At 38.2% G+C, this 19,551-nt stretch overlaps 1 protein-coding gene and 1 long non-coding RNA gene across 3 annotated transcripts in view; one reads left to right on the forward strand and one right to left on the reverse strand.

Moving 5' to 3' along the window:
* The window catches only part of cdkal1 (CDK5 regulatory subunit associated protein 1-like 1), a 295,854-nt gene that overhangs the window by 100,921 nt on the left and 175,382 nt on the right, over nt 1-19,551 (reverse strand). The gene's annotated exons all lie outside the window — the stretch shown is intronic.
* LOC144021736 (uncharacterized) lies at nt 5,038-7,200 on the forward strand. The gene is made up of 2 exons (XR_013284165.1): nt 5,038-5,293; nt 7,067-7,200. It is a non-coding gene; the product is annotated as an uncharacterized LOC144021736 (long non-coding RNA).

A 19,551-nucleotide genomic window follows, 5' to 3' on the forward strand; every position in this document is an offset into this window, starting at 1 on the left:
CTTCACTTTTTAATTAAGGTCCGTGTTTCAGCTCATTTCACTGCACATATTTAGAGAGCCGGTGGGACGCCGAGGCATTCATTAGACAGATAGTCTGACAGAGCAGCATCAGGCTTGCTCCTGAGCGCCGATCTTAAAGACTCTGATTGGGTTTTGAACCAAGGGCACATGGAAAGCGCACGCACACAATTGCAGACATACAAAAAGATCCCCGCGTAGAGTTGCGTGTGATATATTATTTAGCCAATGGATGCATCATTTTCTCCCATAATGCTGCAGTAATAAATTGCAAGCTACATTTGTTTCTTTCCATTAGCCTTTAGATTAGGGGTGCCCAAACTTTTTCATTTGAGGGCCAGATACAGAAAATCAGAAGGACCCAAGGGCCACATAATGTTATGAAGAGAAATTGTGTTTAGTCCTAAAAATTGAACAAATAATTTATTTTCCATATTTAGAAAAAATGCTACAGTATAAACCAATTTATTAGTAATATAGCAGCAGGGTTATTATAGTTTTGCAATTTTTCATTTTAGTTTTTATTTTGTTTTTAATTTAGTTAGTTTTAATTAGTTTTCAGGATGTTCTGTTAGTTTTAGTTCTTTAATAAATGTTTAGTTTTAGTTTATGGGCGCGACGTCTTTATTCCGGTTTATATCAAAATAAATCTCCTAAAAATCACGTTTAAAATCATCCCCAAAGGCTCATACATTAAATTAATTACCAAAGATGGACACGTTTGCTATAATTATAGTTTTATTTTAGTTAGTTTTGAAAACATAAAATGTCATTTGTTAGTTCTCTTTTTTTTAAAAGCATCTTCGTTTTTATTTTATTTCTTGAACAAAATTGTTTTTGGAATTTTAGTTTTTTTTTTAGTTTTAGTTAACTAAAATAACCTTTAATAGTGCCTGTGTTTTTCGACACCTTTCCTTCTTACTTTGACCATCTCCGAACATTTTTGTTTTTATTTTATTTTTTAACTGAGTCAAATGCCATTTTTAGCATATATTGCGGGCCACTAAAATATGGACGGCGGGCCGCAAATGGCCCCCGGGCCGTAGTTTGGACACCCCTGCTTTAGATTACCCACACAGATTAAACAACGGAACTGAAAACATTTCCTCCGGAACAGATGGACAATATTGTTGCAGTGACTTTAATTACCGTATTTTTCGGACATATTTTTCCAGAGTATTTAAAAAAAAACAAAAAAAACATTAAAAACCTTATATAAATTGTATTTTTATGTGTATGTGTGTGGTCTGAAACAGAAAGAAATAAGGTGCAGGAATTAAAATATAAGCCCAAATGGGAAACGAAAAGAGCTACATTACAAACAATGTAGGATGGCTAAGAGCTAATACTTGCTTCCGTGTAGGCCGTGAGCGGCACCGTTCTATTTTTAGCATCGAAGCTCCCCGGAGTTAACGAGGTAATTGAGCACCGTGCAACGTAAACGAGCCAATTAAACACAAGTTATGTGAATTACAAACACAAATAACACACGTTGAACTGCGTTTATAGCACATATGGATGCTATTTCTCACAACTATAGTACTTACTTATCGTCAGTAACGCACACTGAAATGGTGCTGCCGGAAGTAAGGAAATGAACTAGTGTGTTACCTCAAAATGAGACGTACGTGAAACGGAAACAAACTTTGTTCCGCCCCCCAGTCTTTCTGACAATCGGCGAAAAAAAAAATGCCTCGGAGTTTGACCTGCTTCTCAGAGTCCGAACTCCGAACACCTCACAATTTCCTTCGCCATGGGCGCAAAGAAGCACAACAGTAGCAGCAAAGAAAAACAGAAAGTGATATGAACCACAATGGATTTAAGGAAGGAGATACGTAATCGCGCTGTTGCCACTGGCGGGAGGACCCCCCCCCCGCTTAGCTGTTCAACAATGTGCCTGACGTTAAAAACGGCGCACGTAAGAACCTCTAGTCCAGAAAATACGTTAATGTTTATGTTTGTTTTTAAGTGCTTTAACCATCATTACCTTCACATACCAATTTAAGGTGTACCCGCACAAACCGCACACTCATAAATGCAATGTCGGTGTTGCTGCAGGCATATAAAACCGTCATATAACTTGATCTTAGACTTTATTATTAGCCCCCTTGAATCATAACCAGAATTTCATATTGCTGCTCGCACATACACTTCCACACATCACACACTCTTCCATTAAGTTCACAGCAAGCTTCTTTTCCGTTTCCGCCGACTGCTCTTGTTTGTCATCCTAAGCTCTGCCTTCAATCATGTTTGCCCACGCCTTTACAGCACATTGCCCATTTAATTGGATTGCGAAGCCCATTTTGAATATGTAAGAGCAGGAGCTGCATAGTAATCAGTTAGATTCAAATGAAGGACGGCGCTGTTAATTGACATTTCTGGGTGTGTTGAAAGGACCAAAAAAAAAAAAAGTCCTCTTTTAATAGCGGGTCAGCGGCGATGGCGGCTTTGTGAGAGGAATTGCTTTCAAATGAAAAATGTGCAATCATAATTCGCCAATAAATTATGTTATCGAGAGACGCCCTCTCACTGGTAGAGATGCTCGTCTCCTTTTTTTTTTTTTTTAAAAGAGCTCAGAATTGTTCATTCGGTAGTCTTACCGATTCAACGTCTTATCATCATTGCTCTTTTTTCTTTCTTTTTTTTTGTGTGTATGTGTGCGTGCGTTTGCGTGTGATGCTCGTCTCCTTATCGCAAGTACGCATACGATCATTTGCACAGCATACCAAAGTCCTAATTTGAAGGTAAAATGACCACATTTTGTGACTTTGAGGACAAAAAAAAAAAAAAAAGAGAATAAGGCAAACAAACATTATTTAAGAATACTCTGAAATGCTACAGAAGTTTAATGATATAACAGTTAACAAAATAAGACCATTTTCGATAATTTAGTGGGGGGGAATGTTTTAATTGTTTGAGAATCTTCACGACACATTACTAACAACGAAACAATTCACAAGCACAGTTGCTCAAACTGCACAAATTCACTAAACGGAGCGGAAGACTTGAGGAACAGGAAAGGAACATTTAAAAGGAAGCTGCTAAAGGCTTAAATGAAACAAGAACACAGACAAGCGTTAAGCAGTTGCTTACACCAAAGTGACACAGTTCAAAACCGGTACTCATTGTACCACACACACATACAAAACACGGGTTGACAGAGAAAAGGGTGATTCAATTTCTCCAAACTGACATAAAGATCATCGTTTCATAGCCCAGGCAACCTACTGAGCTCGCTCACTGTCAACTCCAATACTTCCCGCCGCTGCTGCCGCCTCGGGGGCAAGATCACACGCGCGCGCACGTGCACAAAACTCTCAAAGCCATAACGTGAATGACAAAGACCTTCGATCCCCCTGTGCACAGTATTGCAGTATGTCAAACTGTGTGTGTGTGTGTCCATAGTGGGAGCGCGAGTGCGTATAATGCCGGCCTTCCACCTCGTCGGCAAATGCCAGCAAGAAGCAGGGCGTCAGGATATGTGCAAATGCCAGTCACGATAAGCGAGAAGGCCAATTACCACCATATGGCTTCGGAGACCGATCGCTTTGTGCCTTTTCAAAAGAAAAGCAAAAACTCAGCTTTAGGAAGATCTTTCTATCTTATGTCCATCAAACAGTTCAACCTCCCAAATCAAGCCTCAAAGAGATTTTCTTGATGAGAACTATAGTCAAAATCACGTTTGTCGTGAATGTCTTTGGCTAAAATTGAGATTCTTCTTCTATAATCCGAAGCTTTCATGACCAGACGCAGACATGAGGATTGTTTGAGCTGTAAATGTATGTCAAACATCTATCATACTTTTGTCCCGTTTTAATTCAATCAAATTCGGAAAAGTGAGGGGGAAAAAAAATGTGATTCAATTGGCAAATATTGAAGGACAAATTTAACCAGTGGGAGATCTGATTGTGTCTTTAAAATTAGTGTCTTTGTGTGTCTTGACCTGCTTTTGACCACCTTCTCTTTACAGATCAACTAGTACGCTTTACTTTACTATACTTACACGCCCTCCAGACCTTCTTACAATATTGAACATTCACAAACAAGTAATTCTGACACAAGTGTTATGAAGCACATACAACATATAATTATGGGGGGGGGGGTCAATTATTTTCAGGATGAAAACAATTGAAGACAAGTAGAAGAGTGCTTAGTGTGGTCTTGTATTTAGTAAAGGTTACTCAAATACTCACACATACATCCATAAATTCTTTTCAAAATTCGTTTCTGGATAAAATGATATGATTTCATGTTGTTTTTAATTGTTGGTTTGAACATATCTATCTATCCACCATTTTATCTATCCATCCATCCATCCATCCTAAAAAACTTGCGGATATGTGCTTATTTTTATACATACAATTATTTCGTCATAGATGTTTTTCACATAGCAGAGACCATTTGTTGTAATTTCAATACAATTCAGCATTTAGGATTGGGCAGCAGACTATATTTATTGACTTGAAAATTCTAAATATTTTGTTTCCATGCAGTGCCGTGAATTCTCATGGGAACAACTATTGATAGAATAAAACCCTGTATTTGCAAATCACTGGCAGAAAAAAATAAAGTCGACTCATTTCATATTATTTCATCCTGTGAGTTTTCATAGGAATATACAGTGTGACGTCATCATCTCAAAGGCTGCATGTGCTAAAAGCCCCCCCCCGTAGATCTACATATATTTATTACTTATTGGTTTGCGTAACCACGCCCATAAAAACCTGGTACACGAGTAAAACGATCTTAGGGTCGCACATGTAATGAGCTCTGTTGTGCCCACATGGTCAGTGGGTCGCCTGTTTGCGTGAACAGACGGAAACGCGCACGCGCACGCGCACGCGCACACGCCGGTCCCCCTGGAGCAGCGTACATATAGGCGACATGTTGGCACTGATGAGGGCAGACAGTTCGCCCCCTTACAAATAGACATGGCCAGACAGGATGGCGTGGTGCCAGCAGGGGCGACGAGCACTCTGCGTGTGTGTGAGTTTGCGTGCGTGTGCGCGTGCGCGTGTGTCAACAACATGGCCGGCCCCTCCAAGAGTCATGCTCGATAGTATAAACACAAAAACAATGATGACAATAAAGATTATGTTCATATTTGCCGTCCTCTTTCAATGAAGGGTGAATCATGGAGCCAAGTCGTGAGAAGCTCTCTCAGCTTCATGTTGTTGTTTGTTTGTTTCTGCCTCTTGTGAAGGCGTAAATGAGATTCAAGCAGCAGTCAGACAACCACTTCCAAACACGGCAGAAAGGAAGAGCAAACAAGGTAGGAGACCGACATTTTGTCTTTTTAAAGCTCCTTTCTTTCACGGACGCACTTCCGTACGTGCGCGCGCACACAGCTACATTCCGTACATGCGCCTCACAGACACCCCCTGTGGTTCATTGCGCTAGCTAGTTATGCAAATGCATCTCCTCACTTTAGATTGTCAAGGCGTGGAACCGGATTAGCATAAAGATGATTTCAAAACACACACTCGCGCGCACGACACACATGCATCTGGTCTATTTAAAATAATCATTCCTCCGACGACATAAGTACACATCATAAATAACCTACATCAGGCATATGTAAAAGCAATATTCTTACATATTGATCATCAACTTTAAACAGCATGAGATCAATGTTATAGTTTGCAATTTTCCGTAACGCGAGCTTTGGTAAGGGAGGGACGGAAATGTTTACATAACTTGACACATCTGAGTGTTTGTTTTTCAGGCCAAAAACACGTTAAAATAGATTTGAGCAGTGGCAGCAGCGCAGCTAGTCTATAGATGGAGCTCGGGTACCGCTACCAGTTGTCAAAACATCATTTTTCATGTAGACAAAAGAAGTATATATATATATATATATATATATATATATATACTTCTTTTAGGGGTGGGAGAAAAAAATCGATATCGCAATATTTTGTTGCGCTCTCTGTTGCAATAAATTATCGATACACTGACGGTAGATATCGATATAATGTGTCCAGTTGTGCAGTGTTATGTTGAGAATTTTTATGCACTTTGTCTCACTTTCCAATGTTTACAGTTAAAAGGCTCAGAGGCAGTGAGGCACTATGCAGAACTTTGCAAATTGTACAAAGTTTTGGCATCGAATAAATGCATAATTAGACATTTTCCTGTTAATGGGCTTTTGTTGGCTTTTTCAGTCACATATCGTGATGTGTTGCTAAAAATTTTTTTGACAATATATCAAAAATCGTAGATATTGTGTATCGTGATATTATCGATGTTGTGAGCCAAATATCGTCACAGTATCAAATCGTGGTTTACCCATATCGTCCAACCCCTAAAAAATATATATATATATATATATATATATATATATATATATATATATATATTAGGGGTGTTAAAAAAATCGATTCGGCAATATATCGCGATACTACATCGCACAATTCTCAAATCGATTCAATAGGCGGCTGAATCGATTTTTAAACTTCCATTTTTAATGGAAAAATATTCAACAAAACGTCTGACTTCGGGTTAGGATTCACACCTTGAGCATGGAAGAATGTTTTATGAACGGAACATTAAGCCTTAATATTTTATTTTAATGCTGTTCAAACATGAAACAGATTACAACCTCTATAAGACTGAAATTTCAGATAAATAAATAATACATTTTCATACACATCTTACACTCTACAAGCTTACTGATTAGTATTTTCTAAATTTGAATGAAAAAAATCGCAACAATCGACTTATAAATTCGGATCGAGATTAATCGGTATCGAATCGAATCGTGACCTGTGAATCGTGCTACAAATCGAATCGTCAGGTACTTGGCAATTCACACCCCTAATATATATATATATATATATATATATATATATATATATATATATACACACAATATATATACACACAGTTGCACTAAAAATGAAGACAGTATGATGTGCATAAGCACAGTTTGCTTGGCTTTGCAAAGACCAAAAGCAAATAAACACAACGCTTCCTTTCTGACCGGTACAACAACGTAAAGAACATCTCATCTCATAAAACGACAACTTTTTTTTTATTTGCATAGATGGTACGTGCCAGATGGATGAAAACACTTGAAGGAGAGGAAGAAGAAAGGTAGGAGGGCGGAAAAGAAAAACAAGCTTGTTTACTTCATTCCCTCCTTCCTTCAATTTGAAAATAAACCGTGATCGTGTGCTGCCATATGTTCATCTTTCGGGGAATACAGTGCGCCATATGCTTGGAAATTGAGTTTATCGTACAACAAGTCGTACAGCAAGACATTCAATGGAACAAAATATAAAAAGAAAACCTTTTTTTTTTTTTTTTGCCAAATATTTAATAATAATACACACACATGTACTTTTTTTTAATACAGTAAACCCTTGACAGTCACCTTCAGCACTAAGCAAAAAAAAAAAAAATCAATTTGGAAAAACACTGTTATAGCGAATAAAAAACAATTTTAAAAGACACTGTCAAACTCAATATGCGCCTCCCTTGGAAAAATAAAATGCCCTCGACTTCTCAAAGCTTTTTTTTCCACGTTTATGGAAATGCCAGAGACATACACTTTGAAAGATGTGAATTTCATCAGGAGATTTTCAAATCCACTCTAGTGAGTGTGAGGAGGTTGCCCCAAAGGCCTCGCCTTGATCCCCGATGGAGGTGAATAGACGCGCGCGGCAGGCGGTTGGATTCTCTCTCTCTCTCTGAGTATTAAGGTTGCTTCTTTGCACAGATGTGATCGAGGATCATGAGTATGTGGTGAAAGAGCCCCATGCCTCAGCAACGCACGCCCAGTCTTGGGCCTGCCCGTCTGCCACGGGTGTCAGTACATGTAAAAGGTCTCAACATAAATGGGATTAATGCAGTCTCTTTTCCATCGGCGATCATTAAGCATTCTGTTTAAAGCGCAAACGCACTCAAAATAAACGTACTTCCACCCTCCCCTGCTGCAGTAAATTATTCAAAGAAGAAAAAAAAAAAAAGCTAAAGGAAAGGGGAAAAGAGAGAAAGTGAGACGGGGGACTCGGCATGATCCAAAAGGAGAGAGAGATAAATAAGACGGCAACAGGGAAGAAAGGGGAGCATGAAGGGGTTGTTTTTAGGGGCTGAGCATCCTAAAAAGCCAGCAGATTTGTCACTTCGAAGGATTCGATGCTTTTGTGCCTCAAGGCCAGTTCCAATTCAAGAATGTAATATTAATGGAACATTAAGCCTTAATATTTTATTTTTATGCTGTTCAAACATGAAACAGATTACAACCTGTATAAGACGGAAGTTTCAGATGAATAAATAATACATTTTTATACGAATCTTACACTCGACAAGTTTACTGATTAGTATTTTCTAAATTTGAATGAAAAAAATCACAACGATCGACTTATAAATTCGTATCGGGATTAATCGGTATCGAATTGTGACCGGTGAATCGTGATACGAATCGTGTGTGTATATGCATGTGTATGTATATATGTATCTACTACTTATTGTGTAACGGACGTTAAGGGGGTAGGACTTGATAAGTTTATACTAATTTTTTACTAATTTTTTAGCAGATCAAGTTTTGAAAAAAAAATAAAAAATAGTGCATCTCACAAATGCTGGCAAAATCAAATGACCTCGACAGTTCCAGAGAGAGAAAAAAAACAAAAAAACAAAAACTGTCATTGTCTTGTGATAACGCTAAAAGTTCTCCCCGTCACCTCTGCGCTTTTCCAGTCCCTGCTTGCTTTATGACTGTTTTTTCTCTTAATTTATTTCAAACATGTATAAAAACAAATGATAAGAATACATATTTACACATGTTCGAAAAGGAGTCGGAAGAAGTATAAACTTATCAAGTCCTACCCCCTTAACGTCCGTTACACAATAAGTAGTAGATACATAAATACATACACATGCATATACACACACGATTCGTATCACGATTCACAGGTCACAATTCGATACCGATTAATCCCGATACGAATTTATAAGTCGATCGTTGTGATTTTTTTCATTCAAATTTAGAAAATACTAATCAGTAAACTTGTCGAGTGTAAGATTCGTATAAAAATGTATTATTTATTCATCTGAAACTTCCGTCTTATACAGGTTGTAATCTGTTTCATGTTTGAACAGCATTAAAATTAAATATTAAGGCTTAATGTTCCATTAATATTACATTCTTTCATGCTTAGGGTGTGAATCCTAAGACGTTTTGTTGAATATTGTTCCATTAAAAATGGAAATCTAAAAATCGATTTGGCCGCCTATTGAATCGATTCGAGAATTGCGCGATGTAATATGGCGATATATTGCCGAATCGATTTTTTTAACACCCCTAATATATATATATATATATACACACAAAAGAAGAAAAAAAACTGCTAATATACAGCTGATGTATCTTGATTATTAATAACAAATGTTATAATTATTAATAATGAACACATTCAATAGTATATCATGTACATATATTCTCATACTTTTACATACACAGATATATACGTATATATTTTTTTCTTGTCAATATCAACACTAATAATAACAATAATATTAATAATAATGTTTACTTCCTACTAAGAGCAATTAGGTAGATTTTTTTTTCTTTCCCCTTTTATATTCGTTAACATTTCTAATCTCGTCTCATACGCGTGTGCTTGTCATTGTGTCATGTTGCTGGGGGAAAAAAAGTTGAATTTTTTAGCAGATCAAGTTTTGAAAAAAAATAAAATAAATAGTGCATCTCACAAATGCTGGCAAAATAAAATGACCTCGACAGTCCAACATAATTGGCACATTCTTACGAGGAATTTCGACAGAATAAAAGTTTGCTTTTCACAAAGCGAGCCGTGACATTTCCTCACATCTGACAAACTGTTTTATGTGCTTTAACTCAAAACTGTCCTTCAGGTATGATGTGATGCGCACGACAGTACTTCAACATAGTACTCCAGTTGAAAGCTTCCTTTTTTTTTTTTTTTTTTTAAAAAGGAAGGCTGCAAGATGTTTTGGTAGAAATGAAAATATGCACCTTAAATAATGTCAGAGCAGATTATTTTTGAACTCCTGTGAAGTGCGGTAAACTGACAAGCTGCTTAAACTACTGAGGGTGGCAACATTAAAACAGAATATCATCTTAATAAAGAAGCAGTTCTACAAAGTAAATAGCAAAGAATAAAAAGGGGGGTTACATTTATGATCGGTCAAAAGGATTTGCATCATGGCAAGGGCATCAAAAACTTGCACGTTCGATCATTTTGAAGACTCCAAAAACGAGTTCAGAGGTGTTAGTGTAAACGGTGATTTGGTTTGTCTCCATATTTGACAGCATGTAACTTGCCTCATGCAAAGAGTTAGCTCGGGTGAGCAGGATACTCGGTGAAAGATGGCGATGGCGATGGTTGATTCATTCATAATTTTACAATCCAAATCACAACGTAAGCAACATATTGAACCAATCTTCCGTCCTGAAGCTAATAAACGTTGTTATTGTTATCTTCTTCTTGCCTCAAACTGAATTCAAGCCGATTTTGTATTTTCGAAGATAAGCGGCCTAGAAAATGGATCTTCACCAAATATTTACACTGATAAAAATCAACAGCACCATCAAGCTAATTCATAAACATTTCAATCGGATTTAAACGAGTCCGGCGCCAAATTTCAAAGCTGTTCAAAACACAAGCTTGAGCGCACGTGTATATTTTAAGAAATCATCAAATGCGGCCCGTTTCCCCGCATCGCATGGATAAACACCTTGAAGCCACCGCACCGCCATTGCCAATTTCATTTCCATACGCTTATGCTAATTACCCTGAAATAATCAAGCTAATTTAGGGAGATGCAAATGTATTTGAGGTTGGGATCATTAGCAAAGAAGGTTTTTGGTGTGCGTGTGCACGTGAGCGCGTGTGTGTGTGAGAGGGAGACAGGTGCGTTTCATTAGTGCGCCTCCGACGTGTGAGCAGAGCAAAGTAGACATCATTGATTTTGGCAGCTATATAACGTGCGTGATATAAATGTATTTCTGCTCCTTTCCCGAATTGTTGGTTTTAAAGCGGTTTGGCTGCCGGTTTCACTCAGGAAAATGCACTTTTTAAATACAGGATTGAAACAAACAAACTACTTCTCAATTTATAGATATGGGCTTTTCATAACGTGTGGGGGTGATTTTGTCCGAAACCTCCACACCCCCAGCCCGTATTTTGCCATTTTGTGTTTGTTTTGTTTCTGTGTTTGCAGCCGACACGTTCGCCCAGCCCTGTTTGCGACCCATGCTCTGCGATTGGCATTAACACATTAACTCATTTACTCCCAATAACGTATAAATACGTTTTTTTATGTAAGTGTCCCAAAGACGTATTTCTACTTTTTTTTTTTTATGCTAGAGCATACAGAAGGCTTTGATGCAGCCTCTCAACTGCAAAGAACGGTTGCAGAAATGGTAGTGATTACACAAACGGCCAGCAGGTGGCAGCAGAGCAAAGGAGATCAACCAGGGCCATCTAGAAAAAAAGCTCAATTACTCACAATTTTGAATAGATTTGCGAAAACTGATGAAACTTAGCTCTCTTCTAATGCTAATCTCTGCAAAACAGAAACAGATAGAAACATACTTTTTTTTCCTGATGAAAGAAGAGACTTTAATCTTTTTTTGGTAGGTTCCATGCTTTTATAGCAATAGAACACAATATTCTGTGGGCCTTGCAAAACCAGTCAAAATGCAGTAAAACAGCCGGGAGCGAACGGGATTGCGAAATGTGAAAATGGCGGCGAGTGAATGAGTTAAGAGAAGACCACATCTGTAAATTGAGAAGCAGTTTGTTTGTTCAAATCCTGTATTTAAAAAGCGCATTTTACTGAGTAAAACCAGCAGACTCCGCCCCTTTAATAAACGACTGAAATGACTCTTAAATGTCTCGTGATCCTTCTGAAAGCTTAATTGCAAAACATGAAGATTATGGATTTGAGCCACATAAAAATAGTAGGTAGGTTTAAATCAACCCGGGAATGTGTATAAAAGTATACAAAAAAAGTCAATGTTCAAACTTGGATGAATTGAACTTGACGCTGCTTGCGCATGTCAGACGAATGAACAATCGTAAATCAGATTCAAATGTAACCTCTCACTTCATGCAAGGCTTTTAATAAATAACCCAAAAATGTCAACTTTTCTACTAATAATAGTTCTTTTTCTTTTTAATGAGAACACGCTTACAAATTAAACACAGACTAGCTTTATCTTGCCACATCAAGGACGTGTCATTAAAAGAGAAACAATCACTGATTGCAGCATCGCGTTCAAACCGGCGTCTTGTACCTGCTCACTCCCTGGAGGCCGAGCTTCAGTGCCCATTGAAGGTTGTCGCAATTAAAAACATCCTCCTCCCACTTGTCACAAACATGATGAATTTATAGCACCGGAGCAGTAAGCCATGACTCTGGAGAACAACCGCCGCAATATGTCACTTCTTTTTTTTCTTTCGATGCTTTGCTTAGACATGTTAGCTGATGTATCACAAAAAGGTGTTTTATCTCTCTTTTTTTTTTTTTTTATTTGCCCCATCATGAGAGGAATCACACGTGGGTCATGCTGGAGAATCGTGTCCCGTTTTAGACTGTGCCGCTCTGCGTAAGACGTGAGCAATCTGACTGTCGTTGCAGTGGCAGCTACATGTGCAAATGTGCAGATATTAAAAACAGATTCGCTCGCCGCCATTTTCACATTTCGCAATCCCGTTCGCTCCCGACTGTTTTACTGGATTTGGACTGAATTTGCAAGGCCCACAGAATATTGTGTTCTATTGCTATAAGGAACCTATCAAAAGAAAGATTAAAGCATGTTTTATCTGTTTCCGTTTTGCAGCAATTAGCATTAGAAGAGAGCTAAGTTTTATCAGTTTTCGCAAATCTATTTAAAATTGTGAGTAATTTAGCTTTTTTTCTACATGGCCCTGGTTGATCTCCTTTGCTCTGCTGCCACCTGCTGGCCGTTTGTGTAATAACTACCATTTCTGCAACCGTTCTTTGCAGTAGAGAGGCTGCATCAAAGCCTTCTGTATGCTCTAGCATAAAAAAAAAAAAAAAAAAAAAAACAACAACGTATAAATACGTCTTTGGGACAGCTAAAACATAATTAAAAAAACGTATTTACACGTTATTGGGAGCAACTGAGTTAAAAAGGAACATTAGACATTGTCTTATTGTGGGGGTGGAGGCACAAGGAATTGAAGCGGCGACGCCATCGACTACTTCAAACTCATGATGAGGATTTTAAATCGCAGAAAAGTTATTTAACAATTGATGTGTAAGTGGTATAATATATTTCATCATATATTATTTAGATATTATTTGGTTGGGGTGTACCAGACATCTATTTAGGGTAAGGCCTTTATTATTTGGGAGGCCTTAATTTAGAAATGCATTATTTATCCATCCGTCCATTTTCTTGCTGTACATAAACATCCGTTTTGCAGTAAACAAGAACAAAGCAAACATTTTGAAGTGCGAGTACAGTTTTTGTTTTTTGTTTACAAGTAAATACATTTTACATCAGTGAATAAATAATAAGTAGTGAATAAAGAATAAAAAATTATTAGTTTTTTTTTATTCGTTTTAGTACCGCTGTTAGCATTTATTTTTTTTTAATGTGTATTTCTTGTGTGCAGGATAAAAATAAAAATAAATACATAACTGTAAGTATTGTGTAGTAAAAACTCAGCCAAAATATTTTAAAAACAATGTACTACTTCACAGACATTCTGTTTTCCACACAGAAAGGCAAAGAAAAAGCGAAACCCAGCGTTAACACTTTCTTATCACGTGTGACGTTATGGAGGAAAGTGGAACGAAATCCTTTTGATAAAACATGACGTTCTACATTGCGCAATTGATTTACAGCGTTGCCTTTTTGATCGTTCCGTTTTATGATGCGCTGAACTTTTAGTTTCGATGAACGCGCAGACACAATTCACACTCACCAACGTGTAACTTGTAAACCACAAAGATAATCAACCGTCACATCAAAGGTTTAAACTGCTTTCACTTTTTTTGCCGCAACCTACGGAAATCCATAAACGACGCGAGGTTTATGGCGGGAGGTGTTTGTACGCCATTGTTATCATGAAGGCCGTTTTTAAACGCTAAGAGTCGATTCTTTCCCTTAATACGCCATCAAACATGGACGGTAACGAGGAGGGAAAATTCGGTTTTCCCTTTTGAAATCATTTTGCCGCAAGGACAAATACGCGAGCCTCCGTTAAGAGGCTTTCAGGCCTTTTGAGGGTCTGAATGGCGACATGAAAAAACATTTGGATGTCGCAGCAGGTAAGTGAAGGCGTTGTTGGCCTACAGCCGGCCACAGAGTCATGCCAGATGATAAAATAAACGCAGCATCAGTCAACGACGTCTGTTCTCATCGGAAAAGCCTTTTTTCTCTTGGGATTTGATTTTTTTTTTTTTCCTTCGAGCCTCTTATCATCCTCATGTTTTCATGTCAAAAACGTGCTTTTATCTGTTTGTTTGGGAGGGGGGAGGGCATTTGGAGGGGGTGGGCGCTGCATTTACGTGCAACCAACAACACCTAACAAGAAATGACGCAAGAAAAGGTAGAAACGTGACATCTTGCGCTATGCCGTATCTTACGCAAAGATTGCGTTCCCTCGCAAAACAACTTTGCGAATCCTTGCGAGGGAACGCAAAGTTGTTGTTTTTTTTCCGCCTACCATGTCGCCTTAGCTGCGTCGTAAACACTTCCGGGTCATCTTCCATGTGACCAAAAGCGACGTGTAAACAAAGCAGTGGAAAAATACGAGTCGCTTTGGGAAAGCTTTCCCACTGTTTTGTTTCATGTTTACAAACGTTCCGTCCTCGTCGCTTTTTGTTCGCATGGGAAATGACCCGGAAGTGTTTACGGCACAGCTACAGTGACATGGTAGGCGAAAAAAACAACAACTTTGCGTTCTCTCGCAATCTGCTCCGTAGTATCTCTTCCGGGCACCTCGCAAAACTCGCCGGCCGGCCTGCTTATCGTTGATCACGAAAAGCTACTATTGATTCGCAGCCAAATGTTGACATCAAACGAGTCAAACGTGCTGATGACCTTTCCGAGTGTTCGCCGCCGTGCTCGAGGAGGGCGAAGGTACAAAAAAAAGCTGGCCGAGTACGTGGAGCAAATTATTCCTCCTTGACATTTGGCAGGAACTCCTGCCCACCGCTTTTTAACATTCTCGCCCAGGCACCAAAGAGAAAATGTCACCTTTTTTTTTTATTTACTTAAGGGGATTCGCCAATTAAACGTGACTTTAAGAGCGTTGCATGATCACTCCTTCACGCCGCTGTCACGACTGCACTTGAGCAAACACGCGCACACGCCTAAAAAATGGCTCTTCATCCTATCGCTGACATTTGAAATAATGCTGACGCTTGACCCAGTTGAGGTGACCTTTAACCACACCGGCTAGTCACAATTAATCAGTGCAGACTTTTAAACTACTTACGAAATGAATTGGTTCTGGAAGAAAGTTCTTCAGTAGAAAATTTTGTAAGTCGAGACGCATTTTCCATGTGAATGAGTTAATCCGTTCCAAGCCTCCCAAAATTCAGACATAAATGTTTTATAAAGCATACAAATGCATCAAAACATGTAACAAATACATGTTACAATTAGATTATTGCACAATAAATGAGAGTTGTGCATAACGTAAAAAACAAAGACTAGAGTAAAAAATAAAAATGATGCTCATTTACCTTTTTAACGGATGTCCTCAGCGTTTTTTGCCCTCTTTGGTTCATGTTCTCCTCTCTGCCTGGTGTTTTGTAAAGAACTGATCCATGGATGTTTTGTTTGTTTTTTTGCAAAAACAACCCTTCGGAAATGTCCAAGGCAAACATCATCTTAGTGAGCAAACGCCCGACTAGGGCGATAATTCTATAAAATCTTTTCTGAAACTTAATGGAACTTCCGGTATGGCGAGGCATCTTTTTCCAAAAAAAGGCCCGTCTCGTCACAATTAAAAACTTACTGTGACTTCATCAATCACCAATCGTTTGAATTTTTGCACAAATTCGTTGTCCGTTAGTTCATACATTTACGAAAAACTATCGGAACACCTCATGGGATGAACGATGAGGACGCTGTATAGACACCGATCTAGTATATGCTCATACCTATGGTAGAGGTTCCTCTTAGCCAATGGGATGCCAGAACGATGCACAAACACCGATCTCGTATTTACGCTCATAGGTACCTATGGTAGGAAATAGCCATAGCGTTCGGTAATGTATTTTTACCTTTCGTATCTAGAAATGTCTTTCGTAACAAGAGGCAATATTTTCCCGTTGAGGCGTTTTGTAACTCGAAAATTTCGTATGAAGAGACGTTCGTAAGTAGAAAGTGGTATGAAAGTGGTTTGAAGTTAGGCCCATACAGTGTCTCACAAAAGTCAGTACACCCCTCCTATTTATTTAGATATCAATATATGGATTTTTCCCGTACCTTATGGAATCATTACTTGATGTAAAAGTGTACGATTTTTTTTTTTTTTTTTTGCAAGCAGCAGCGGATGAAAAAGAAATGATGCAACCAGTCAAATTGAACAGGAAATACATCTGAAGCACAAGGGACATCCATCTCGTTCCCCCGGCTTCCTTCACTCATGACCCCCCCTCCCCCCAATCTGTAATTAGTGGGTTTTTTTTTTTTTTTTCTGGATCTCTCGCATGTTTTCATCAGTGTCGTGCCTTGCACAGCCCGGCTGATGCTCCTCTGTGGCTGTTAACTGTTCTCATGTCTCCCCTGGACTCGTCTTTAATTGCTCCGCTCTGCCTGCAGGGTCATTATTACTCTGATCAAGTGCAATGCTGCTTTTTCTTCTCTCTTTTTTTTTTTTTCTTTCCCTCATTGCTTTTCATGAATATCATTTTGAAGAAAACTGCTTTGAGGTCCCTCTGACAAATGCCATCATTTACTAAGAAATAGATGAGCGATCTTACCAAGACAATATCTGTCATACGCGCAGCTTTCAAGGCTTTGAAGATCTTCATTATTATTATTATTATTATTATTTTTGACTGATTGAATTGCTTTCATCAGTCAAATGACCTTCAAGTTGGTGACTTTAACAGGTCAGGCAGCATAATGAAGCTCACGAAAAAACATTATGTGCACTTTCCTAATAATATATTTCATTAATTTCCCTGTGAATGATTGTTATTACTTATAATTACTTCAAGATTTCTCCTATTGACAACATGGTAATTGTGGTTAAAAAGTGTTACTATTAAAGCACAGCAGCACTAACAATTATTGACTGACGCACAGCAGGAGAAACAACCTGCTGGAAAGCTCTTTTATTTTTCAAATGCAGTAATTATGAGAGAAACTGACACACTTTTGAGAAATGATCCAAAAAAAAAAAAATGGTGAAAGGCAAGGCAGGCTTCACTTATATAGCACATTTCTTACACAAGGTAACTCAATGTGCTTCGCAGAATTAAAAGTGTACCATTTAAAAGTATTTACAAAAAAATAATAATAATCATATCTATACTGTAGTTTTTAACCAGGATTGAAACACTTTTACGCTTGGGGTTGACTTCACTTCTGTTTGCAGCTTATTCCATTTGGATGCAGCATAACAAATAAATGCTGCTTCGCCATGTTTATTTTGAATTCCGGGCTCCACTAATTGACTCTCGTCTGCTATCCTCAGACTTATGTCATTTTTTTTAGTAGAACTAGTTTGCCTTTCACAGATTAGTGCTGTCAAACTTAAAGGCGCAGTTTGCCGGTTTCACTCAGTACTTCTCAATTTATGGATCTGGGATTTTCATAACGTGTGGGGGTGATTTTGTCCTAATTTTTTTGTCTTGATTGGTTGCTGTAGTCTCGAAATCTTCTAAATCACGTCAGTGTGGAGAAAGAAAGAAAAAAAAATCCCAAAACAGCTAAATAAGAGTAAATCGCTGTATTTCACATACTTGACATTTCCTCTCTCACAAGCATTGAAAGACGCCAAAAGTCATAAAGTCGATACATCACAATTCAAATTGAATCTGCCAATCAGATCACTTCCCTTGGGTCGGTCAGTCATATTGGCTTTCAGAGGGGTCAGGGGTCATTCACTTGACTTGTAGCTCATCGATAAACACGGCATACTTTACAGTCAAGGATCTTAACGCGTGTTATTGAAAAACCCCCAAAAAGAAATGGGTATTCGCATAAGGAACAAAAACATACTTTAATTTCACAAACACGCACAGCTTTTGCCACAGTTTGTGACACAAGCCACAAAAATAAAACACTCAGCATTGTGTTGATGGTAATGAACGTCCGCATTGAGAAGAGAGGCTGAATAGAGAAAACCTTGACTGGATACGCTTGCATGAAGCGCTAACAACCCAAAATGTATCACAAAAAAAAAAAAAAGAAGAAAAAAAACAAAAACACTCAATTTGTCTGCCAAACAGATCCATTAAACGATTTTGCCAATGTTTATTTGTTACGACTGACATCTGGTACATTTAAAAATGTCCTTATTAACTGAGAATAAGCAGCTAAAATGTGTGTGTGTGTTTTTTTTTTTTGCACGCCATGAAACACACGCGCACACGCGCTCTTTGCATAATTATCTTGCCCAAAGGACATCCGCTATAGTTTGAGCTTCAATTTGAACCTTTACTGGAGGAAGGAGTCAGAAAAAAAAAAAAAAAAAAAACTCCACTCAAGGTCAGAAACATTTTGATACTTTTTCCATCGACATTGTTGTGTCGGGTTTTCCTTTTCCATCAATAAATGAAGTGCCAACGTGTGTTGGATTTGCCAACAATTCAATTATGGATGTTAAACTGCCGTATTTTTCGGATTATAAGTCGCAGTTTTTTTTCATAGTTTGGCCGGGGGTGCAACTTATACTCTGGTGCGACTTATGTGTGAAATTAACACATTATTATATCATTTCACCTTATTTTCACACTAAACCACAAGAGGGCGCTCTAGGCCTGTGTTGATAATTTCAACATTGCCGGTAGAAGAGGACGTCTACCTCCCGAGTTGGGGGAGTTGTTTTAAAAGTGACACCGAGGATGAAGATTTCATTGGATTTAGTAATTTGGAGTGAAACTGATAGTTTGGTCAACTTGTTAGCTAGCATGTTCTTTATGCTAGCGTTATATGAATAACTTGTAGTGATGGGAACATAATTCACCCACGGAACGTTGGGACAAAGGGAAGGGAGAGTTCCGGGTGGGAAGGTTTTGTTATGTGGAAAAGGGGAGTTAGCCTGTTAGCTTCTAGCTGAGTGGGGAGTTGCTGTTAAGACCTCAGAAGCTGATGTCAATAAAACGCCAGCCTTTGTATGTTTTTAGTGGTGGATTTTACCAAAGAAATTTCCCCCCAAAATGCGACTTATATATGTTTTTTCCTTCTTAATGATGCATTTTTTTGGCTGGTTCGATTTATAATCCGGAGCGACGTATAATCCGAAAAATAACGGTAAATGCCTGAAATGCGCACATCTACTATTTCTTTTCACATGGTCATAATTTATAACCTGAGAGGCCAAT

The sequence above is a fragment of the Festucalex cinctus genome, chromosome 7 (assembly GCF_051991245.1).
Source record: "Festucalex cinctus isolate MCC-2025b chromosome 7, RoL_Fcin_1.0, whole genome shotgun sequence".
Classification (NCBI taxonomy): domain Eukaryota; kingdom Metazoa; phylum Chordata; class Actinopteri; order Syngnathiformes; family Syngnathidae; genus Festucalex; species Festucalex cinctus.